This window comes from Pseudonaja textilis, chromosome 3, assembly GCF_049901715.1.
Source record: "Pseudonaja textilis isolate UNSWEBS1 chromosome 3, rPseTex1.2, whole genome shotgun sequence".
NCBI classification, from domain to species: Eukaryota; Metazoa; Chordata; class Lepidosauria; order Squamata; family Elapidae; genus Pseudonaja; species Pseudonaja textilis.
In genome coordinates, this window is record NC_141992.1 from 56,905,013 (window position 1) to 56,928,131 (window position 23,119).

General features: G+C 39.7%; 1 long non-coding RNA gene across 6 annotated transcripts in view; it reads left to right on the top strand.

Annotated features, from left to right (window-relative positions):
* The window catches only part of LOC113440697 (uncharacterized), a 49,253-nt gene extending 26,253 nt beyond the window's left edge, over positions 1-23,000 (top strand). The window contains exons 4-7 of one of the 6 annotated variants that reach the window (XR_015742855.1): positions 15,619-15,703; positions 16,220-16,274; positions 20,791-20,953; positions 22,458-23,000. This is a non-coding gene — a long non-coding RNA (uncharacterized LOC113440697). The remainder of the gene's footprint in view (positions 1-15,618; positions 15,704-16,219; positions 16,275-20,790; positions 20,954-22,457) is intronic. The other 5 variants (XR_015742856.1, XR_015742859.1, XR_015742854.1 and 2 more) reach the window with 5 other exon arrangements.
* Positions 23,001-23,119: the final 119 nt, after the last annotated feature.

A 23,119-nucleotide genomic window follows, 5' to 3' on the forward strand; every position in this document is an offset into this window, starting at 1 on the left:
TCCTTCCTTCCTTCCTTCCTTCCTTCCTTCCTTCCTTCCTTCCTTCCTTCCTTCCTTCCTTCCTTCCTTCCTTCCTTCCTTCCTTCCTTCCCCTTTTCTGGGCTTGCATTCTGTAGCCTTTAATGCCCAGCGCTCATGAATAAAAAATAAATAAACATAAGAAAAGGGATGTCAGTGACAAATCTAGCATCCCTCTCTTTTCTGAAACAATTGATATCTAATGTCATCTATCTTTGTTTACTGTTTCCCCACTTAATGGTAATGTTATCTACTGAATTGTTGCAAAATCGTTAACTAACTATTCAGCAATGGTGTAAGAATTAAACTTGATGTGTACATGAATTTTTATCGAACTCTGAATTGGGGCTTTTTGGTTCTCTAGCACATCCTCCAACTTTTATTTTAATACATGAGCATAATTTCAGATAATCAGGCATTGAATTAGATTAGACCACATTAGATTATGTGTGGAGAAATCTAACGATTTAATTTGGAACATATTCTCAAGAAGCTTTATTTATTTCAAGGTTAATCATTTATATGGAGGAGATTGTGAACATCTATGTATTTCCTCCCAGTTTTGTGGCATTTCTGATTGAATTTTGGTTTTGTACAATCATGGATCTAGTAATATCACTGATCTTGCCTAATCTCATGTCCTCTAAATATGTTGGGATTCCAATTCCCCAAACCCCCTAGCTAGAAAAAGGCCTTTTGGTCATATTGACTGAGAATTTCTGAGACATGTAGCCTCAACACATGTAGGGAACTCCAGTTAGAAAGAATGTTTTATATAGAGACATACCCTCAAAAATAATGCCTTTGAAAATACTGTTTGCGATATACATATAAGCTATTGCGGGCTTTATATAAAGAAAAAAAACTTTCATACCCAAGCAACATAAATGGTTTTGTTCTAATTTCATATCAATGATGGCACCTGGAAGCTTTTGCTGATACATAATGCTGAGTTAAGTTGCTAAAGGAGGTATCACATCTGTTCTGAAAGAGATGCACTTGCTGCCAATTTGCTACAAGTTTAAATTAAAGTAAACTGCTTATTATATGGATAAAAAATTGTATAGGTTTGTACCACATCCAAAATTTAGGTTTCTCCTATATATTCTGGCTCTACTAGAACTGATAAATCTGAATAGATCTTCAGTAGTCTGGATATACTTTACTATAATGTCAATCTTTTTCAATGATTTATATTGTTCTGACTACTGTTGTTGATATTCATAAATTGCTTGGATTTAAGAAAGACCTGCAGTCTTGAAAACATCATATATTCAGTCATTTAAAACCAATCAATGAAATAGTGAAAATTTAAATCTAATTCCCCGAGGCTGGTAAATTTTCTATTTATTCATTACATGCTTTATTTTACTTTATTTCCCCCCCTCTTTTTTCTTTTGACTATTCTTTTTTCTTTTCTCTTTCTTTTCTCTCATTTTAAATGCTTAATAGAATTTTTTAAAAAATAGAACACTGTTGCCATTAATAATCCTTACCTCTTTTCAGTTGTTTGAATACTTGGGGGTAACTGGGCACTGACAATTAGGAAAAGATGTTCTTATGATATTTTAACATCACTAATTAAAAATTATTTTGCAAGGAAAAAAAGTGAGAGAAAAAAAACATGGCATATGTTTTATATGGCATCCACACAATAATTCTACATTTAAAGGAAAATATTTGTACTCAGGGTGAAATGAGGGATCTTTGGTGCACTCTGAGCTAGGCTGTTTTCTTACAGAGGTTTCTTTACCCAAACTAGGTAATGATCACTAGTTGTACTGATGATATTACCTAGTTTAGGTACTTAAACATCTGAAGAAAACAATCAAGATCAGAGAGCACCAAACACCACAAAACTCTACAATTGTTTATGGCACCAAAGAAAACCTCTGCAGCTGAATGGCAAAATAGAACTGAAGATAAAAGTCTACCAAGACCAAGGTATAGATGTCATATTTATTTTAGAACTATTTGTATAAAAGGTGAAATAACAGTCAAAGCATATTTGTTATATCACATTTATGAATAATGTGTACTTGGATGGCTGAATTTCTCTCTGATGGAATGCTTACTATAATTAAATGCATAAACGACCATGCACAACTACCGAATTTGTTCATGTGTGCCAGAGGTGGTATTCAGCAGGTTCCGACCAGTTCTGGAGAACCGGTAGCGGAAATTTTGAGTAGTTCAGAGAACCGGCAAATACCACCTCTGACTGGAGATTTTACAGTATCCTTCCCTTGCCACACCCACCAAGCCACACCCACAGAACCGATAGTAAAAATTTTGAATCCCACCACTGACACATGCCATTTAAAAGTAGTATATTTGTACGCAAGTTTAAAAAGCAGACGATGTGAACTGGCTCTGAGAAAATCATATAAAAATCCCAAGTTTTGGAGGTCTAAAAATTTCAACCATATTGTTAGCCTCCTTCACCTCAACAATGAAATCTAAGCATGAACTTGAAATGGGGGAAAAAAATCAAGGTCACCATCCAAAGGAGAAAATCTAACGAATTGAATAAATGACACTGCAGCTTGTCAGAGACAATCGCTTTAGATAAAATCACAGTTAGTCATGGAACTGACTAGAAAGATGACAAACCAAGAGTTAATCCTGAGTGTTGTCCTCGATCTAGAATAAGACATGTGGTTGAAGACTTACTTCACTCAGGTTCTGTACCCAGATTGGCCATCCAATTGATGTAGGAAGCATTCTTCTGTTCAGGTTCTCTAGCAATCAGTACTGAGAGGCCTGTTTCCAAGGAAGAAGTCAAAGATGTACAAGAGTTACTAAATACACTATTTTTAGGAATGATAAAGAAGCTGAATACTTCCTTGCAAGAACTGTTCTTGAACAAAATTGATCTATATAGAGGGTCTACTCTATATAAGCTTTGTATTTATATAGAAATTTATGGAAAATAATCATTATAAAAAAAAATAGATTGATCCATGCATTGTAAGATATCTATCTATGTCTGTCTGTCTGTCTGTCTGTCTGTCTATCTATCTATCTATCTATCTATCTATCTATCTATCTATCTATCTATCTATCTATCATCTATCTATTAATCTGCATGGAAATTTATATTTATTTTTATGTACATTTCCTTTTACAGAAGATAGATTTGAATAGTGATGTCAGTTTATATATGATGTTGAAAAGGTTGAATTAGCAATAGCAACAGCACTTAGACTTATATACTGCTTTATAGTGCTTTATAGCCCTCTCTAAGTGGTTTACAGAGTCAGCATATTGTCCCCAACAATTTGGGTCCTCATTTTACCCACCTCAGAAGGATGGAAGGCTGAGTCAACCTTGAGCCTGGTAGGATTTGAACTGTCAAATTATAGACAGCTGGCTGCAGAAGTAGCTTGCAGTATTGCACTCTAACCACTGCACCACAGAGGCTCTATTAATTAATTAATTATTAATTAAATATAAAATATTTATTATGTATACAAACCACGTATTGTATATATGTGTGTGTGTGTGTATACATATACATACATATATATGTATTACTATTATAAATAGTAAAGCAAAAATCAAATTTATTTCTATCATGAGAGAAATTGGAGAAATTAATGCACACAACCCACTTATTCAAAATGAGGCATTCAGTATTTTTAATATTTTTTCTTCTGTAAAAATTTGTAAGCAATTGCATTTTGTTTCAAACAGTTCTAGGAATGATATTATTCTGAAGAATAACAAAGATAGCTATAATCACTACTTTTAACACGCAGAGAAAATCTATTGTGACCGATTAAATCAAAATAGTCTCCTAATTTTTTTTTTTAATTATCCTAGAGCAGGGGTGTCAAACTGAAGGCCTTAAATCTGGCTTGTTGGGCCAGCCTGAAAATAACAAAGGACTGGCCCGCAGTGCCTATGGCAGCCAAAACAGGGCAGAGGGAAGCTTTGTGTGGTCCCCCTGCATCCCATTTTGGCCCGTAGAGTGCTGCAGAAGGCTGTCCAGGCACGGGGGGGGGGGTGCGCGTGGCCACCCCCTGTGGTCCATTTTGGCCAGCAGGGTGCTGCAGGAGATGTCTGTCCCACCTCCCCCTCCCCAGCAGCCAGTCCGCAGAAGAGAAGTACAATGCTGATCGAGCCCTCAAAGAAATCCAGTTTGACACCTTGTCCTAGAGAGAACCAAGCACAGCTTTTACCATGCTGGAGTTTGGATTATTTATGAAAGATAAATAACTATTTTAAAAAGATTTTTAAAATCCTATCTTTATTATTTTTTTAAATAAATAAGCATACCTAATGTTGTTTCCTTCTTCCATTTTCCCTACAAAACCCCCTGCAGTGATTTGAGCTGATAGTGGCTGGTCCAAAGTCACCCAGTCGGTGTTTATGCCTAAAATGTGACTAAAACTCACAGTCTCATAGTTTCTAGCTTGGTACCTTAACGGGTAGATCAAACTGGCTCTGACAGACACATATTGGGCCAATAAGAAAGATGAACCAGGAAGCATTTAATTAGGGTAATGACCATGGATGAGTTTCAGCAGGGGTGGGATTCAAACTTTTTAACAACCGGTTCTGTGGGCGTGGCTTAGTTGGTGGGCACAGCTTGGTGGTCATGTGACTGGCTGGGCGTGGTCAACTCAACATCACTCACATCGAGGCACGCATCTCCTCGCCTGGCCTCTCATGACCGTGGGGATGCTGCAACAGTCGTAAGTGTGAAAAATGGTCATAAGTCACTTTTTCCAGTGCCATTGTAACTTTCAATGGTCACTCCACACAAGCAAAGTACCAGCAAAGGAAGGAAAAAAAACCCAGAGAAGTTCCGGAGACAGGAAGTCTAGTCCTGCCAAGAAAGTAATAATGGTTAACAGGGAGGCAGTTTCTGTAAGCAACACCAGAATGTTTCCTTCCTGCCTTCCTTACAGGATTAGGCCAGTAATTTCTTCTAACAACTGATTCTCCGAACTACTGAGAATGTTAACAACTGGTTCTAGCGAATAGGTGCGAACCTGTAGAATCCCACCCCTGAGTTTCAGACCTGTGGAATTCAAATTTTCTCCATTGAGGACAATACATGCAGGCTCTCTTGATCATTCTTCTGTTCTGAGAGTACATACAACCTTTTATGAGTATTATAAACACAATAGTTTGTGTCTATAAAAGGTCTCTCCTTCCAACCCCTTCTAGTGCAATTAGCAGTCAGCTTAGGGACCTTAGGGTATTACTGTAATGGAATTACTGATGAGTTATACATGACTATCTGCTACATATGGTGGGTCCTTTCTTTGCTTTAACGCTACATGCATCTGCAGTATATTACAAAGAACTGTATTTCAGTTTTGAAATGATCTTTAGGAGCAAAGGCTCATCTGAAAACAAATTGGGGAGCAGATAATTGTTGCAGGGATATCGCTGTGATGAGTATGTATATGCTTCCCCTTACAGCACACCAGAAAAATTCACGTCAGAATCACTGGGTTTTGATTTTTCTCATTTTCCCCGAAGGAAACCATCAAATGGCTCCCAAAATCCAGTTCTGCTCATTGTGTAACTTCAGCATATGATTCCATGTCCACTGTGGTCCTCAGGAAGTGCACTGCAAATAAATAACACAATATCTGCAAGTTGCAAAAGACAGGTGGTATAATACACACACACACACACACACACACACACACAACAAAAAACCTTTATTAAGATTCCTGCATTAACATTCCATTAATTCATTCAGAAGAAACTGAAACCTGGAATTATAACCATCACAGAAAGGCTATTCCTTTACCTTCATTCCTATCTGTGATGGCAGGGCCATGGTTATAATTACTGTTATAATTGTTTGGGATGTGGGGATAATTACTATTTGGGGACTGAATCAATTAAATTATTAGACTTATCAATCTTTTTCATTTCTGTGTTTAGCCATGGAAAACAGCAGTCAGGATTTTTATTTGCTATATTTATGTCATGGCACCCAAAGCAATTACCCCTACATCCCAAACAATGATATTTCACTGTTAAAAGGGAACTATGTTACATAGAACAAATAGATCTTGATCTTGAGTTTCACTCTACATGTTGAAAACTGCTTCTACACCAAGTGTCTACATGCAATTTAGTAGTGCACTTTAAAGAGGAAAACAATCTGGCTCCTCAGCAAATGCCAGAAATAAGATTTTATTTAGCAGTGCTGCTAAAACTTGCTTCAAGAAGATGATTCTGATGCATATTTCCCAAACGTTGCTTTTCAACTGAGAAGGCCAACTTTCTGCTATTCCACTTGCCCCTCAGCCAGTGGCATAAACTGCAGTAAATTGTGACAAGAAGGATCTGTCTTTTATTTGCTTTATAGGGTAACTAACAATATACTCAGTGGATTGAAGCATAGTAAGGATCACAATGACAAACCAATTGATTCTGTTTTTATTAACCTGTATTGATTTATTACTAGAAATATGGGAAAAAATAAGCAAAGTAAAAATATATCACCATGTATACAGACAATACTGTACTATACCATTTTAAAACAAAGCATTATGTAAACAACGGATTAAATCTGGATTGTACTGAATCATATAGCCTAGTCTTTTAACTGTATCTATAAAGGCATAATTCAAAATCTGAAAGCAGATACATTTTTTCAATCCAGAAACTTGTATCCAGGATGTAGCTTCATTCTAGCTACACATTAATTAAAATCTTTACTCTATCCCAGTTCTCTTAAACTGAGAACTTCTAAATTTTGGTACACAACTTTACATTTGCCTTTTTAAATATTAATTTTCTTCTCCATTTCTTATTTACAAGAATATAAACATTAAGTCAGGAAGGGAAAACCAAAGTGTAATTTCAAATCATGTGTTAAATACCCTTCAATTTATTGTATCTCCAGCATAAAAGTTTGATCACCAGCCTTTCTTAAACTTCATCTGGGATGTCCAGTAAACATGAAATAGCATTTTTAATTAACTAATTGCATTTTAACATTGTAAGACAAATTTCTAATGTTTTTTTAAATACATTTAAGGCTAGTGATTTACTGTAACAGAATATTTCAAAAATTTTGTAAATTCTTATTAGATTTGATCTTAGTAATAGTCTTCAGTTGTTATACAGCTAGATTCTGCCTGTTGTGGAGCGATGGTAAGGAAGAGGCGTGAGACCAGAGCGTACAACTAACAAGGCTTTATTGCAGGGAATAAAGGGTTGTCGCGTCTGCTTGCTAACTTGCAGACTAGCGGGCGACAACGGGCTGGCTCTGCTCGACAGCCGGCTTATATAGCCGACTGTCAAACGGAGCCAACCAATGGGAGCGGCTGGTGCTCCCGCTCAAACAGCAGACCTGGTTGGGAACCCCCACCAGTTCCATGGACATAACACTCCTATTCCCCAGCTGGGAACATGCGTAGTCTTGTAGGTAAGTTGGCTGTCTGCGCTGGCGCCCAGAACGTCGCAGTTCGGGTGAACTGTTGGCTGGTGACAAGTCCAGGCCCTCGGGGCGTGCCTCGACGGTCGTCGGGGCATGTGCTTGCCCTGGCGCGGTGTTCTGCGAAGTCGGCGAGTCCCTTTGCTCGGGCTGACCCGGGCGAGTCTCAAGGTCCGGTTGGCAAACTGGAACGCTCGGCTGCTGAGTCGGTGATCCTGGCCGGAAACTCGGGTCCTCCAGTAGACCTTCCTGTTCATCGGGGAAAACCGGGTCCCACAGGGAGCTCCCGTCTGGCACCGGCAGGGAGACGTTGGCGCTGGCAGGTCGGGTTGGGTTGGTATCAGCCGCACGTCGCCTTCGGAGTTGGTCCACGTGCCTTCGCCACAAGCGTCCGTCTTCCAGGAGGACCCTGTAGGATCTCGGACCTGTGACTGACACGATTTGACCTGGTACCCACAAAGGATCCCCTGCATAGTTCCTGGCGTACACCAGGTCTTGCAAGGCAAAGTCTCTGACCAGACTGTCAGACCCTAAAGGGGTGTCTGGGCAGTAGTGGGGGTGTAGCCTGTTCAGGGTGGTTCTAAGGCGTCTCCCCATTAAAAGTTCGGCGGGAGACTTGTTAGTAGTGGTGCAAGGCGTCGTATGTTGGCTGAGCAGGAAACGAGACAGTTTAGAGTGCCTGTCTTCCTGGCCAAACCTGGCGAGTGCCTCCTTGGCTGACCTAACTGCTCTCTCTGCCATCCCGTTGCTGGCGGGGTGAAAGGGAGCTGTAAGGACATGTCTGATGCCCAAATTAGCCACGTACATACTGAACTCACATGATGTGAACTTCGGGCCATTGTCAGACACCAGCGTGTCTGGAAGTCCATGGGTGACAAATAAAAGGGTCAGGGCTTTGACTACTGCTTGGGTGGTGGTCGTGGGAAGCAAGGCCACGTCAATCCACTTAGAGTAGGAATCCACGACCACCAAGAAAGTCTTGCCATGCACTGGTCCAGCCAGGTCGATGTGCAGGTGAGACCAAGGGGCACTAGCACTTTCCCACCTGGTGGGTGTGGCGGCTGGCGGGGCAGCCCTGGTTTCTTGGCAAGGTTGGCAAGAGCTTACCCAGTTGGCGATTTGAGCATCCATGCCGGGCCACCAGACATAGCTGCGGGCCAACGCCTTCATCCTTACGATGCCCGGATGGCCCTCGTGAAGTACCTTCAGGATGGGTACTCGAAGGGTGGCTGGGATGATTACTCTTGTACCCCACAATAGACATCCCTGTAGCCTCGACAGTTCCTGCTGGCGGGTTTTAAAAGGAACAAAGTCAACTGTACATTGAGTTTCCGGCCACCCCCTTCCCACCCAGTCCAGAACCTGGGCGATTATTTTGTCTTTTTTTGAGTGCGCCGCAATGTCTTCGGCTGTCACTGGAAGTTTGAATTCGTTGACCTCAAAAATGGCGTGAATTGGTGCAGGGTCCTCGACTGGGACTGGCAGGGGGCAGCGACTGAGGGCATCGGCATGACTCAAGTTCTTGCCAGGACAATGCACCAACTTGAATGAGTAGGCGGCCAGAAACAAAGTCCATCTGGTCATTCTGGGTGAAAGTACCTGCGGGGTCTGCTTATCTCCAGATAAGAGTCCTAGGAGAGGTTTATGGTCAGTCACAAGTTCAAAATGGTGGCCAAATAAGAATTCGTGGAACTTTTTAACTGCAGCCACCGCAGCCAGGGCCTCTTTATCGATTTGGCTGTAGTTCCTTTCTGCCGTGGAGAAAGTCCTAGAAAAGAAGGCAATTGGTGCCTCAGAGCCGTTGGGGAGTCTGTGGCTTAGGACAGCCCCAATCCCAAAAGGGGATGCGTCAGCAGCCAGGACCAGAGGAAGGCATTGATCGAACTGGACTAAGACCGCTTCCAATGTGAGTAAGGATTTGACTGCTTTGAAAGCGTGGGCTTCTTTGGGTCCCCAATGCCAGGGTGAGTCTTTATCTAAGAGTCTATGTAGGGGTTCAGCGACAGATGCTTTGTGCGGGAGGAATGAGGCGTAGAAGTTTAGAAGCCCCAGAAAGGCTTGTAGTTCAGTCTTATTGGTTGGTGTGGGTGCCTCGTGGATGGCCTTCACCTTGGACTCCATTGGGTGGATGCCAGAGGCGTCTATCCTATAACCCAGAAAGCCCACCTGCCTAGTGGCGATGGCGCACTTCTCCCTTTTAAGTTTGAGGCCATGCTGCCTAAACTTCTCTAGCACTGTCCTGACCCTCTGAATGAGTTGAGGTCGGCTAGTAGCTGAGACTAAGATGTCATCGAAATACAGAACAACTCCTGGGAGACCTTGGAGAATCCGTTCCATGAATGATTGGAAAATACCCGGGGCCACACTGACCCCGAATTGGAGGCGCTTACATTTGAAAGCCCCTCTATGCGTGACTATGGTTTGTAATTCAGCTGTCTGATCATCAACAGGGAACTGTTGGTATGCCTGGGACATATCTAACTTGGCGAAAATGGTACTGGGTTCGAATGTGTGTAACAGATGCTGAATAACAGGGACGGGGTATGCGCTGACCTGCAAATAACGGTTGAGCGTGGTTTTATAGTCTGCGCAGATCCTTAAATTTCCATCCTTCTTGAGTGGGGTGACTATGGGGGTCTCCCATTTGGCAAAATCAGTAGGTTCTAACACCCCTTGTTTAAGTAGTTTGTCTAATTCTGCGTCCAATTTAGGACGGATGGCGAAAGGCACCCTGCGTGGCTTAAGGCGGAGAGGAATTGCCTGAGGATCTACGGAAAACGAGATGGGGGTGCCCGAATAGCAACCCAGCTCGCTGCTAAATACGTCAGAAAAATCAGAAAATAATGTATCTACGTCAGAAGTTGAGACAGCATGGATCCCAGTTACACTAAGGCCAAGGGAAGGAAACCAATCAAGTCCCAACAGGCTGGGGAGGGCACCGTTAACAACCACTAAAGGCAAATGGCCTTTAAAGGCTTGGAATTGAACGAGGAACTTGCCTTTCCCGAGGACAGGAATGTTCTTGCCCTGGTAGTCCCGCAGTGTCAGGTGGCATCTTTGGAGCTGTTTCCTTGACAGTCTGGGCTGGATCTTCTTCAGAGTGTCCCAGGAGATGATTGAGAGCGCAGATCCCGTGTCTACCTCCATCCTGCAGGGTTTACCTTCTAGGAAAACAGAAATTTTAATTTTATCAGGGGTTTGGGAAGTATGGTTAGCGTGGTAGCAGGTATAGCAGTCTTCCACTTGCCTTTGGGAAATAGAAGGTGGTGGAGGTCTTTGAGGCAAGGAGCGCCCTGCTTGGCATACTCTAGCGAGGTGACCCTTCTTTTGGCAGTTCAGGCAGATGGCGTTTCTAAACCTGCAGGATGCCCTAGAGTGGGAGCCTCCGCAGGTTAGGCACAAGGGCGGTTGCTTGGGGGTGAAGTTGTTTGACTGTCCCGCTCCTACCTGTGAAGGCTTCTGATGCTTAAGGCGGTTAATTTCTGATGAGTCTGTGGGGTCTTCTTCACTGAGTACATCTTCAGAATGGACGGTTGGACTGCTGGGCTTTAATGGAGTGCCCTGAATCTCAGCTGCTGACTGGGCAGAGAGCTCAGCAGCCAGGGCTTCTTCCATGGCTAGGGCCAGAGTCAAGTCCTTTTTTGCCAGTAAACGTCTTTGGAGTCTCAGGTCTCTAACCCCACAGACGATCTGGTCCAGCAGCATGTCTTCCAGATATTCTTTGAAACTGCACTGTAAGGCAGCTGTCCTCAGGGCAGCCATGTATTCATTGATCGACTCCCCCACTGCCTGCTTCCTGATTCTGAAGGCATACCTTCTGGCGATCTGGGATGGTTTTGGCGCGTAGTGGTTGGATAGTATTTCCTGTAGCTCATCCCATGGGATGCTTCTGATGGCGCGTGGTGCGACTAACGCTGTAGCGGTGTCAAAAACGGCGGCCCCACAATAGCTGAGGAAATAAGACTTCTTTCTATGTTCCGCAGTGTCAGCTAACCCGATGGCATCGAGAAAATGGCTGAAGCGATTCTTGTAGGAGTCCCACGTTTCCTCGTTTGGCTTGAATGGCGGGAATGCTGGATTAGTATTCATCGTGGGTAGTGTCGGGTTCGTCTTCTTCAATCGTCTTTGAAATCACGCTCTTAAAAGAGCACAGGCTGTGACTGTCTCTCTGGGCTACGTAGCTCTTTTGAATTTCGCGCTCTTGGTGAGCATTGGCGGCCGCGGCTACGGTGCCGGCGGCTCGTTTCAGTGACTACAGCTCGAGTAACGGCGGTTTGAATTTCGCGCTCTTTGTGAGCGTTGCGCGGCTGCGGCTACAGCGCTCGTGACTTCACTCTCAGTGATTTACAGCTCTTTTGAATAGACGTGTCTGGTTAGCCTTCGACAATCCCATCTTCGTCGCCAGTGTTGTGGAGCGATGGTAAGGAAGAGGCGTGAGACCAGAGCGTACAACTAACAAGGCTTTATTGCAGGGAATAAAGGGTTGTCGCGTCTGCTTGCTAACTTGCAAACTAGCGGGCGACAACGGGCTGGCTCTGCTCGACAGCCGGCTTATATAGCCGACTGTCAAACGGAGCCAACCAATGGGAGCGGCTGGTGCTCCCGCTCAAACAGCGGACCTGGTTGGGAACCCCACCAGTTCCACGGACATAACACTGCCAATATCTATTTTTAATCAATTTTGTTGGCTGCTACCATACTAGATCAAACTATGGGATCAGCAAATGCTTTCATTTATTATACTAGCTTTTTTGATAAACCAAATTATTTATGTAGTGACTCAAAAGCTTTAAGAAACTTGAATACTTATGGAGTCATCTTCTTTTTTTTTGCCAAAATTCTGTAAAAAGCAACATAGAATTTTTAAAAAACCTTACAAAATGTTAGAGTTAGCCTGAAGAATAATTTTCTCATGGAAGCCAGATAAAACTTAAGCCTTTGTCCCCAAATTTTCCAAATATTTGCACTGCTTTTAATGTAGGAAAAATAATTGAGTGTTGAATAAAATGAGAAGCACTTGCCAGGATTTCAGAGTCTAATAGCTTCCCGATGTTCCTCATAATGGTTTACATTCAGTATTATTAACATTCCACATTAAAAAAGGATATAAGTTCAGTGTTATGAATGGAAATGTGGGAAAGTAACCTCCCATTTTCTTAAGGAAAACTAAGTTTAGAAAAAAGAAAAGAGAAAAAAAAAACCTGGGTATATGCCTGTTCCATAAAAACCCTCAATATTTGTTAATATTTAAAATATCTAAAACGAATTATCATAGGAATTCCTTTTAAGGTATAAATCAGTTTAAAAGTAATATTCATTCTGATCACAGTTATTTTTTCCCCATAATTTCATAAGAATTTTCAACTATCCCATATGATATATGAGGAATAATCTCTATTATGATGTTTAAAATATTTAATTCTGCTAAGAAAGATGTCTGTCTGGGAATATTTATTCCAAGGTACTTAACAAGACTTTGTACAACAGACAAAACCCCATTTTTAAATACTTTTCCATAGATGCCATATGATTGACAGAGAAGTGTATGAGATTAGTTAATATGCTGATAGTTTATCATGTAGTAATTCAGGATTCACAAATTTAGGTAAAGGTACTTGATAATTGTGATAATATCATTTGCCTACAATATATATGTTATATGTAAAATTCTAGTTACCTAGACACCTGAACTTTCCTTGGATTATCTAACACTATAGGATAATAGTTGTAAAACCATATCAAATATAAGAGAAAATAAAATATATCCTCATACAGTTCGAAGATATATGCTAACAGGTAAAGAAATAACACTAACATAATGATCTCAGCTGAGAGAGTAATTACTTTCTGATCCAATTGAGTAGGAACAGAAAACAATCAGTTTTTCCCCAAAGGATGTTCAAACATTTGATCTGCACTTTAATAAAGATTTTTTCTGCATCTACAGAAGCCACTACAACTAAGTAAGATGTTCAGATTCAATTTCTAAAGTATCTACTAATTCTCTGATATTATCAGAATCCTGCCTTGTGCTTCCCTTTTACTGTTGTGCATGCAATCGAAGGAACTATATTCTACATATTCTGTGCTAGTATTGCTTTGAGAATTTCAGTATCTACATTTAACAAGGATATCAGACCATAATTTGTTCTTACCCAGTTTCTACTGATACTTAAGTGTTATAAAACAGAAAGGGAAACATTCCTTGAACATAAGTCAAATTGCTGTTATATAGGACCAAAACTTTGTGTAAATAACTTCTAAATCCATCTAGACCTTGACCGTTTCCTTTTTTCCTGTTATTTATTGTGTATCATTCAGTTTTATGAACAAAAATATGATTAAATAGCCCTATCTCCCTTTGATTTACTTGATGGGATGATAAATGTTTCCTGAAGTTAACTTTGCATTCATTTAGATTACTGTCCTACCCTGACAGTAATGCAGTCTATACCTGCATAGACAGCTATCATCAAACCCTCTAGAATTAATGTTTGCAATCATTGTCTGCATATATTAAAAAAGGAAAAAGGATGACTCTACAAACTATAGACCCAACAGTCTCCTTAACACAATCAGTAAACTCTTTGCTACAGAGTTTTACAACCTATAACAGAAATCCATGGACCAGAAGGAACAAAAAACAGATGGCCGAGAAGTAAGCTAGCGTTAGGGAAGGCCAGTCTAGCTGAGATTAGCTAACTCCTGGGCTGATGGTGCCTACCCACTTTAAGACCTCCTTCCCAGGCAGCCCAACTGCTTTGCAAAGAGCAGCTATCGAAGCCCTCCAACAAAGCAAACAAAGTAGATAAAGTAATAGAAAATGAAGAAGCTAAAGTGCTCTGGGACTTTAAAATTCAAGCACATGACATGCAACACCCCAGATTTAATAATTGTTGATAAAAAAGACAAAAAAGTCTAGATAACGGATGTAGTACTTGGAGAAACAGAACACAAACAGAATAGAAGAGAAAGAAGTGGACAAATGGCAAAACATAAAAAGAAAGTAAAGATAGTATTAATAGCACCTTTGGGGATATAATCCTCAAATATCTGGAACATCACTTGAACGCCATTGGCATTGACAAAATCACCACCAATCAATTGCAAAAAAAAAGCTTTATTTGAAACAGCTTACATCCCGCGATGATAATTTTAACAGCATCAACACCTGCCTATCCTAACTCCTTGGAAAGGACTCAATAGATGGACAAAAATGCCAAATCCAGTCTGAACATCTGGCTGACTGTGTGATGAACGAAGATAATAATCCACCAGTTAGGCATTATTTGATATGGTTGTCAGAGTTAAGTTCTCTGAAGAAGATGAGGGATATGCCAGAGGTTCAACCAAACTGCATAGGTTTCATCAGAGGAGCCAGATGAAGGGTGTCTCTCCCATAAACAATATCGTGATTTAATTTACAGAAACCTATACTGTATCAATTGTCACATTGGTCAACAAGAACAGTGCTATGTGTTGGAGTTCCTGGACATCTGGCAACAAATGGACTTGGAACTGTTGGCTGAGCAACCGGGCCAGTAGCTGTAGCACTTCTGAAAAAAAAAAGATGTTTACCTGTTGCAAACATACAATGCAATCATATCTTTAACGCCATCAAACAGCAACATCTGCCTACTTGAGGTCTTTCACCTCTGATCTTAAGGAGAGATGGACTTCAATAATATTTGGACTTGTTGCATATAGCCTAGAATATCAACATGAATTTGGTATAAAACCAAAATTAAAAATGCAGCATGAATATATATAATTGTAGGGAAGATTTTTTCCTGGGATTAGAACCTACTTAATGTCTTATATCAGTGTCATTTCATACTGCTAATTTTTGCAAGGTAATCACTGTCCTATATAAAATAGTTTTCTTCTAGTCTCAGGCAAGGGGAAAATCTGATTTTCCTGAAGTAATTCTGGATTAGATAAATAATCAGTTATAATATGAATGAATTACATATTTAATAACTAACTTCACATTCAGCATGAACTGGGATTTTTCAGTCAGTCTAATAGTAGTACATGCAACTGAAAATTACTGAAAAGAAATTGAATTTTTAAAAATCTTACTATATAGAATTTATCCAAGAGCAGCTTTAATCATATGATAGTCTTATGCTGTGTTAGGGGAAAAAACATTTTCTGACAAAAATGTTTCTTTTTATTTTTCACAGAGATGTTTTTCTAATTCAATTCATTTTTGATACCATAGCAACTGTGGAATAGCTAATGTTGATGGGAATCATATGCTCAAAAAAGGTGGAAATCTGCTGTCTTTCTTGAGCTGCTCCAACCGAAACATGTAGTTTTTTGTTGAATGTAAGGGATGTGCAAATTCAGGTGTGCAAATTACATGGTATCCCAAAAGCAATCTGGTATTATTCAATAGTGAAAATGCTTTTCAATAAAAATTAAATGTTTGTAACATGGCTCCATTAAAAAATAACTAAAAATTATTACTGATTATTATTCTTTAATTTTAATTTAATTATTTTATTGTTATTCAAATATTTGCCAGTTTAGTTCTTAAACAACTTTGTAAAGAAATAGAGTCCATATATTTTCATTTAACAATAACAGTATCATAATTCTAGACAGTAACATAACTGTTACTTTATTTTTACACCATGTACACAATTTAGAACACCATTTCTAAAATGATCTTGTGAATGAAAATGTAATGTAAGAAAACTGGGTAATATTTTCTTTGTGTAGGTTCTGTGATATCACATGAGGAATATTAATTTAAGACTTTCCTTTTTCTTTTTAACTTAGGCACCATGATTTTCCAAAGAATCTTCAAAAACAGATGAGCAATGCTTGTGGAAGAGTGAGTACCGTGTTTCTCACAAAATAAGGCTGGACCTTATTTTTTTTTGACCCCCCCAAAAATGGCTAGGCTGTCTTTTCGGGGGTGACTTAATTCCTCCCCCCTCAGGTGGGTGGGCGGTGATGGCTTGGATGTTGACCTCGGTGTTGGTGGGGCACTTCATATCTGGAGACCTTCCACCACCATTGCTTTCCCTTCTCCCTGTGTTGCCGCGGCATTTAGAGCAATGCTACAGCATTTGGCGCAGCCATGTGCGGCCAGCCAGGGCTCCTGCCTGCAACTGGAGCCCAGCAGAGACACTTGGCTTCAGGCGCTCCTGTCGCCACCTTCCCTTTGCTTTCGAAGGCAAAGCCATTTCTTTTAAAAACGACGCCCTGCTACCGGTACGACAAAGCCAAGGCAGCGAGAGCCTCCCCGCTGGGCCCTCTGCTCATCCCGCCAGGGCCATGCCAGAGCCATGCAGGCTGGGCAGAGCCAGGAAAGCAAGCCGCGGGTGCGCACCTGCCAAGCGAAAGAGCTGGGCCGATCCATCAGCTCCGCTGGGATCACCAGGCGAAACTCTTCGCACTCTGCCCGGCGCCAGGCAGGGATGGTGGCTGGGTGCTTCTCCCAGGGTGGGCTGATCCTGCGCTGTGGCCCTGGGAGATTCGCCTCCCCACGTGGGGTTGGGTTGCCCTCTCGGGCAGGAGCGGCTTTGTTGTTCTGGTAGTAGGGCGTCATTTTTAAAAGAATTGGCTTTGCCTTCGAAGGCGAAGGGAAGGCAGTGACAGGAGCGCCTGAAGCCGAGTGTCTCCGCCAGGCTCCGGTTGCAGGGAGGAGCCCTGGCTGGCCGCATGTGGCTGTGCCAAACGCTGCAGCGTTGCTTTAAATGCCACAGCAGCATGGTGAGAAGGGAAAGCAATGGTTGCGGAAGGTCTCCCAATACAAAGTGCCCCACCAACGCCAAGGTCAACACAGGCAGCACCATATCTAGGTATGTAACAAAAGTACTTCCTAACGGCAAGCCCCCCCTGCCATTCCCCCCATTCACATGTTTAATATAGGCCTTAATTTGGGGGGAGGGGCTTAATTTGATTTTATGCCTATAAAACATGCTGGGACTTCCTGTTGGGGGAGGCCGTATTGTTGGAGAAACACGGTAGTAAGAAGAAAGCCCAGCACTGCAAAATCACACAAAATACTCTCACAGCAAAAAGTTCAGGATGAAAAGGACAGTTTCTGTTCCAAACATAAATTTGAAAATCAAGTGAAATTGATCTAGAAAATAATTTTCACCCAAGAATGATGGAGTTGGTAAGCAACAATCTGCTTAAACATATGTTTCTGGAAGGAATGCCCAATCAGTCTATTTGTTCTGGCCTCTTTTTGAGGCCAGGGAAGATGGCAAAGGATTGGTGAAGAGCATGGCAGCGATCCATAACTTCTCCTGTACTGTGGTAGAGTAGAGAAGCTGAATGTCACCAAGGTCCTCATTAGCTTGATGAATGGATGGTATCTACACTGCTATTCTCTGGCATTGAAACAGGGACCCAGTACTTGTATTTGCAGCCCAAAGACAGTTTGGACTTCTAGGTTGGAAGCTTTTATTTCCCTCTTAAAGAATAACATTTTTGAGGCACAAGAATGACTTTCTGTCCAAGGAAGAATTTATAAATGCCCAAGCAGAACCAGGCAATTCCTCTACAGTATAACAAATTAAGACAGACAGAGTTCAAATGAGCAGATGGGTGTCTCAATCTCTCCAAATGTGGATTCCAACTGACCCAAACCATGTGATTGTAATAAACAATTCTAATAGTTAAGCAGGATAAAAACAAGGAATATGTTGATATACTCTTATATTTAATTCCATTAAACCTTGTTTGTTACTTTAACAAACTTCAATCTTTTACATGGGAGGAATTTAGTGAGGCTTAATTTTTAGTATATTTGCACAGAATTGCAGTGCCAGTCATCCAGTTTGAAGAGATATCTTCAAAGCCTTTGGCAGTCTGCCTTTGTTCTCATCAGAAATCTTGGCTCCCTCACTCTTCGCTCTTAATTCTGGAATTTAATTTACAAAATTGAAGATATCCTTGGGAGTTCCATTTCTTCCTGATTGTTATCTTATGTGTCAATGTACACTCATTATTAGTGATTTATTTGGTGAACCACACTTAAACCATGGCCTAGTATGATATGACAGGCATTACCTTCTTGGTTTTCTGAAAACAATTTTATAATGTCCTTTCACCAAACACAACTAGAAACAACTAGATAGGAGGATATAGAACAAAAATGTCATTAAAAAGTTTTTTGAAAGTCCAAATATATAGGTTGTGAGTTCATACATATCAGGACATGGTTTCCTGAAAAATACAATTAACTAAATTTACATGTTGCCCGATACACTGGTTTACATACTTTGTTATCTAACTTAAAAAGCCATACTAAACATGTCATATTAGAAAATTTTTGGATCCCAGACAAAGTTTACCAAACTAGATATATTTTGTTTTTTATACTTTCTTAAAAAAACATTCTGAGACAAATAATGCTTCAGTTTTCAAAACAAAACATTTTTTTTTATCAAACTTATTTCAGAACTTTATCAATAATGCTTTTCATCAATATACCAGAATATACAATAAACAGAACTTTTTTTAAAAAATATAACTCCCTGGCTTCTTTTCTTAAAAAAATCAAATCAGTATTGTAATGGCTACTTTCCAATTCTCACACAATGGTGCCAATTTCATGGCTAAGCTGCATATTTCTCTTAGAAGTTCAGCAGTTTCAAAATAATTTAAGAAGGTTTAGGTGGATGTCATCCAGATTTCATGAATAGTTATTTTTTAAATTTTGTTTTTATGGATTAGTCATTATTTGCTCTATCTGTTTCAGAGTTGGTTCAGCTGTAATGCAACTTCCTCCATAGCCAATTTCCTGCTTCTAACATATTTTTAAAAAATCATAATTTACTGCTACTGTTACTGCTTTTTGCAATGTATCTCAATACATTTTTTTCACTTGCCTTATTGTCAATTTATATTTATTTTGCCAGAGTGTGTATTCAACCTTCTTTTTCTGATCTGGACAATTTCTGAAAGAAATTATGGGTGTCAAACTCATGGCGTCATGTTGGCATCACTTGATGTATCGCAATGTTTTTTTCCTTTGTGGAGCTGGTCCGGGTGTGGCCTATGTTGATGCATCTGGTCCACGGGCCGCCAGTTTGACACCCGTTCTAGACTTTTAAGGCTTCCTTGAAGCTGATTGTTTTCCATGGTGGCATTTTCTTTCCTAATCTAATGTACATTCTAAATAGTTGAGCTTTTAATTGTAATATTAAACTTTACCTTCATTTGTCTGTTTTTTAAATTCACCTTGCAATACTTTAAAACATTTTTTTTAAAGTCAGCTATGACTTCTCAGATGTTATTGCCAGTATTCCAATAAATACATGTTATTCCAACCTTTATTCATTTGTTTGCTCATTCATTCATTTCATTCAATTTTTTCCCCTGCCACAATCAATGAGATTTTGGGTAATTTACAAAATGTAGGCAAAATTTTACCCCAGTAACTTATATAGAAAAAAAAAATCCACAATAATCCCTCAGAATAATAAAATCATGATGAGTAATCACTTTCATGAATGAATGAATGATGATCACTTTAATTATACTCAATCATGTTAACTCTTCGAACACACATTGTTAGTGTCATTTTCAACTGAAAATATTCTGTAGTTTTAAACTTTTTTTCTAAATGAAATCAGGGGGGGCAGTCTGATTTCAACCAGAAGATAAAATAATTGAGATATTTAATTTTTTTTTACAAATGTTGCCATTGTTATGATATCAATATGCATTTCCCGATCTATGTGAGACTAACTGAGTCACTTATTTTTCTGAAACTTCCTCCTTTGGATGTCTCCTATTCCTGATTTTCAAGGACAGCCTCAACATTTTGCTGATATTGGAGAAAATAGTACTATTAAATGACTAGCATTTTGCATTCCTAAAATCATTTACCATAAAAATAAATGTTCCGATATGATGTTTGAAAGTTACTATGTCTTGTCTGTGCCACTGTTGCACTAGGAAGTTACAACAGTGACTCTTTGGCCCATAAACAGCACAATTTTGTGTGCTAAAAATTATCTGAAAGCAAACAACGAAATTCAATAAGATCTCTTTATGATCAGTACTTGGATGGGGAAGTCCTTGGACTATTCCAAGCTTATTAGAAAGAATATAATCATAACAAATATATGATTATACAGTATCTATAGCTGCACACATACACACATTTAGCAATCACTGAATGCAAAATACTGCCTATGTAAATTGTATAACATTTTGCAATTCAGAGAACGTGTCACTGATTTGATGTTTAAACATGCCCAGAGAAGGAAGTCCCGGACTTTGCAGGATGATAGAAAATCTTCTATCAATAGACCTTTGCCTATTGAGTTGGCCGTCTACACAATGCAAAGGTCTTTTAATCTGTTAATCTTCCTCTGTTTCCAAAGCTGAACTCAGAGCAACCCGGAGATGGAGATCTCAGACTGACTGGCAGCAGCAACCAGTCAAACCCACTGGTGCTGGCAGCTAATCCAGAGACACATTGTTCAGCCGAGATCATTTGCACTGAACTGAGTTTCCGTCCATTGTTTCAGGAGGGGATACAATGAGGTGTGTGACAGCAGGGAATCAGCTGCGTTACATATTAGCTGCATTCAGCATGCTTGGTTGATGTTTAGCTTAAAGACCATGTGAGTTTTTCCCCCTGATGTGCTGGCTAATGAAATAAATTCTTGGAACACCAGACTGGATAATTGTGTTCTATTACTTATGAATATCTCACAAAGGAAAAGACTCTGATCCCAATGATGGGTTTATTTTATCCACATTATAGCTTAAAAAAAAGAAATTGACATTGAGTAGATTAATACAAATAATTTGTTGTATAGCACATCAGTTGGTTACTTCTGCATTCTGCAGCTGTGTTATTTTACCTGAAAGCCACAAAGCCTATTTTTGCATCTTCTAGCAAGTTCAAGTTATATAGAAGTTTGGCTTCCCATGAATACATTGATTAGCTCTTCCTGTCAGGAAAAATAGCTAAACAGGCCATGTTTCTGATTCCCATATGTGATTAGTGTGACACACAAACAAAACCAAATTAATAAATAATAAATTAGAAGCCAAAAGCTTGCATCTGACTCTGGCTTGTAAGAAGAATAAGCTACAGTTTGTATGTCATGGCAGACATTACCACAAAGGGAGATTCAATTATTTATGGTCACTGAAAGCTATGATTATGGTCACTGAATTTAGATTTATAAATGTACAAACAGACAAATACACATACATACCAGAGGTGGCATTCAGCAGGTTCTGACCAGTTCTGGAGAACCGGTAGCAGAAATTTTGAGTAGTTCAGAGAACTGGAAAATACCACCTCTGACTGGAGATTTTACAGTATCCTCCCCCTGCCATGTCCACCATGCCACACCCACAGAACTAGTAGTAAAGAAATTTGAATCCCACCACTGAAACACACATATTTCCAATGCTATAACTTATAAGATGCTTAACTGATTAAAGAACAGTACCATGCTTGCTCCTGCTGAGTGATCAGTTAATTAGAGCTGTTAGATCTGAATAGAAGTGAAAGTTGGACTTTGAAGAAAGAATACTGATGCTTTTGAATGTCTGTGTTGGAGAAGACTCCAGAGGGGAAGTAGCCAGGAAAACAAACAAATGGCTCATTGAACAAATCAACCCAGAGTTCTCACTCAAGGCCCAAATGACCAGGCTTAAATTGTTATACTCTGGACATATTACCCATAGATCCATAGGTCTCTGGAAAAGGTTCTAATGCAGAGAAAGGTGGAAGGAAAGATAAGGAGGACAGCAGCAACATGAATATTACAATGATGATTGGTGCACCATTGCAGGAACAAGTTAGACAAGTAATAACGGAAGAAATTTGTGGCCGACTTGATGGCGCATAATCAAACAATAAATCACCAGATGTGGGCTGCAAATATCCAAACAGTCATGAAACATCAGCAAAGGAATACAGTTTTGGTATCTCTTGGTTATCATTTGTAATTGTCTGGATTTTTTTTGCTAATGGTTCTAAATTAATTATCTAATGATATTTTTCTCATTATTTTTCATATGATTACAGGCTGTAAAGCAGGAACATATTGCAGACTTGCAAAGGAGGAGGCAACAGACACAGTAAAGGATACAAAACTGTCTCACACCAAATCAAACTGTTTGACAAAAATCCCTTCCCAAGGTCTTCAACATACTGTTTTTCTAGCATCCAGTTCCTTTGACTGCAGTTGTTAGCTAGAGATTTAAAGTGGAAACATCTGCTTGCACAGTAGGCTATATCTGCATGCTCACTAAAAGTTATCATGAGATCCATCCCCATTCATGTGAACCTAGATGATTTGGTGAAGTAGTACAAGAACTAGGAAGTTTTTAAGTGGTATTTCCTAGTTCATTACAAACGTTTACTTAATTTTTAAATTTAAAAAAAAATAACTGAAGTTTTATTTATATTTGGGTTAACTATGTATTGAAATCTTTACTACAGTTTCTAATGCTTGGATTAAATTATATTTCTTCAATAAATCCTATCATCAACTTTAAATATGTCGTTTTCAAATATATTTGTTTTGAGGGGAGGGATTGTAATTTAAGCCATGCTCTACATGGGTAAAAAAAATTCAGATATCAGATAAGCATAAATTATAAGCTACATTGGCCTTAGACTGCACAATTTGGCTCAAATGCTGATTTTTTTTTCACATAAAGTAAATATTTGCCTTTATTCCTATG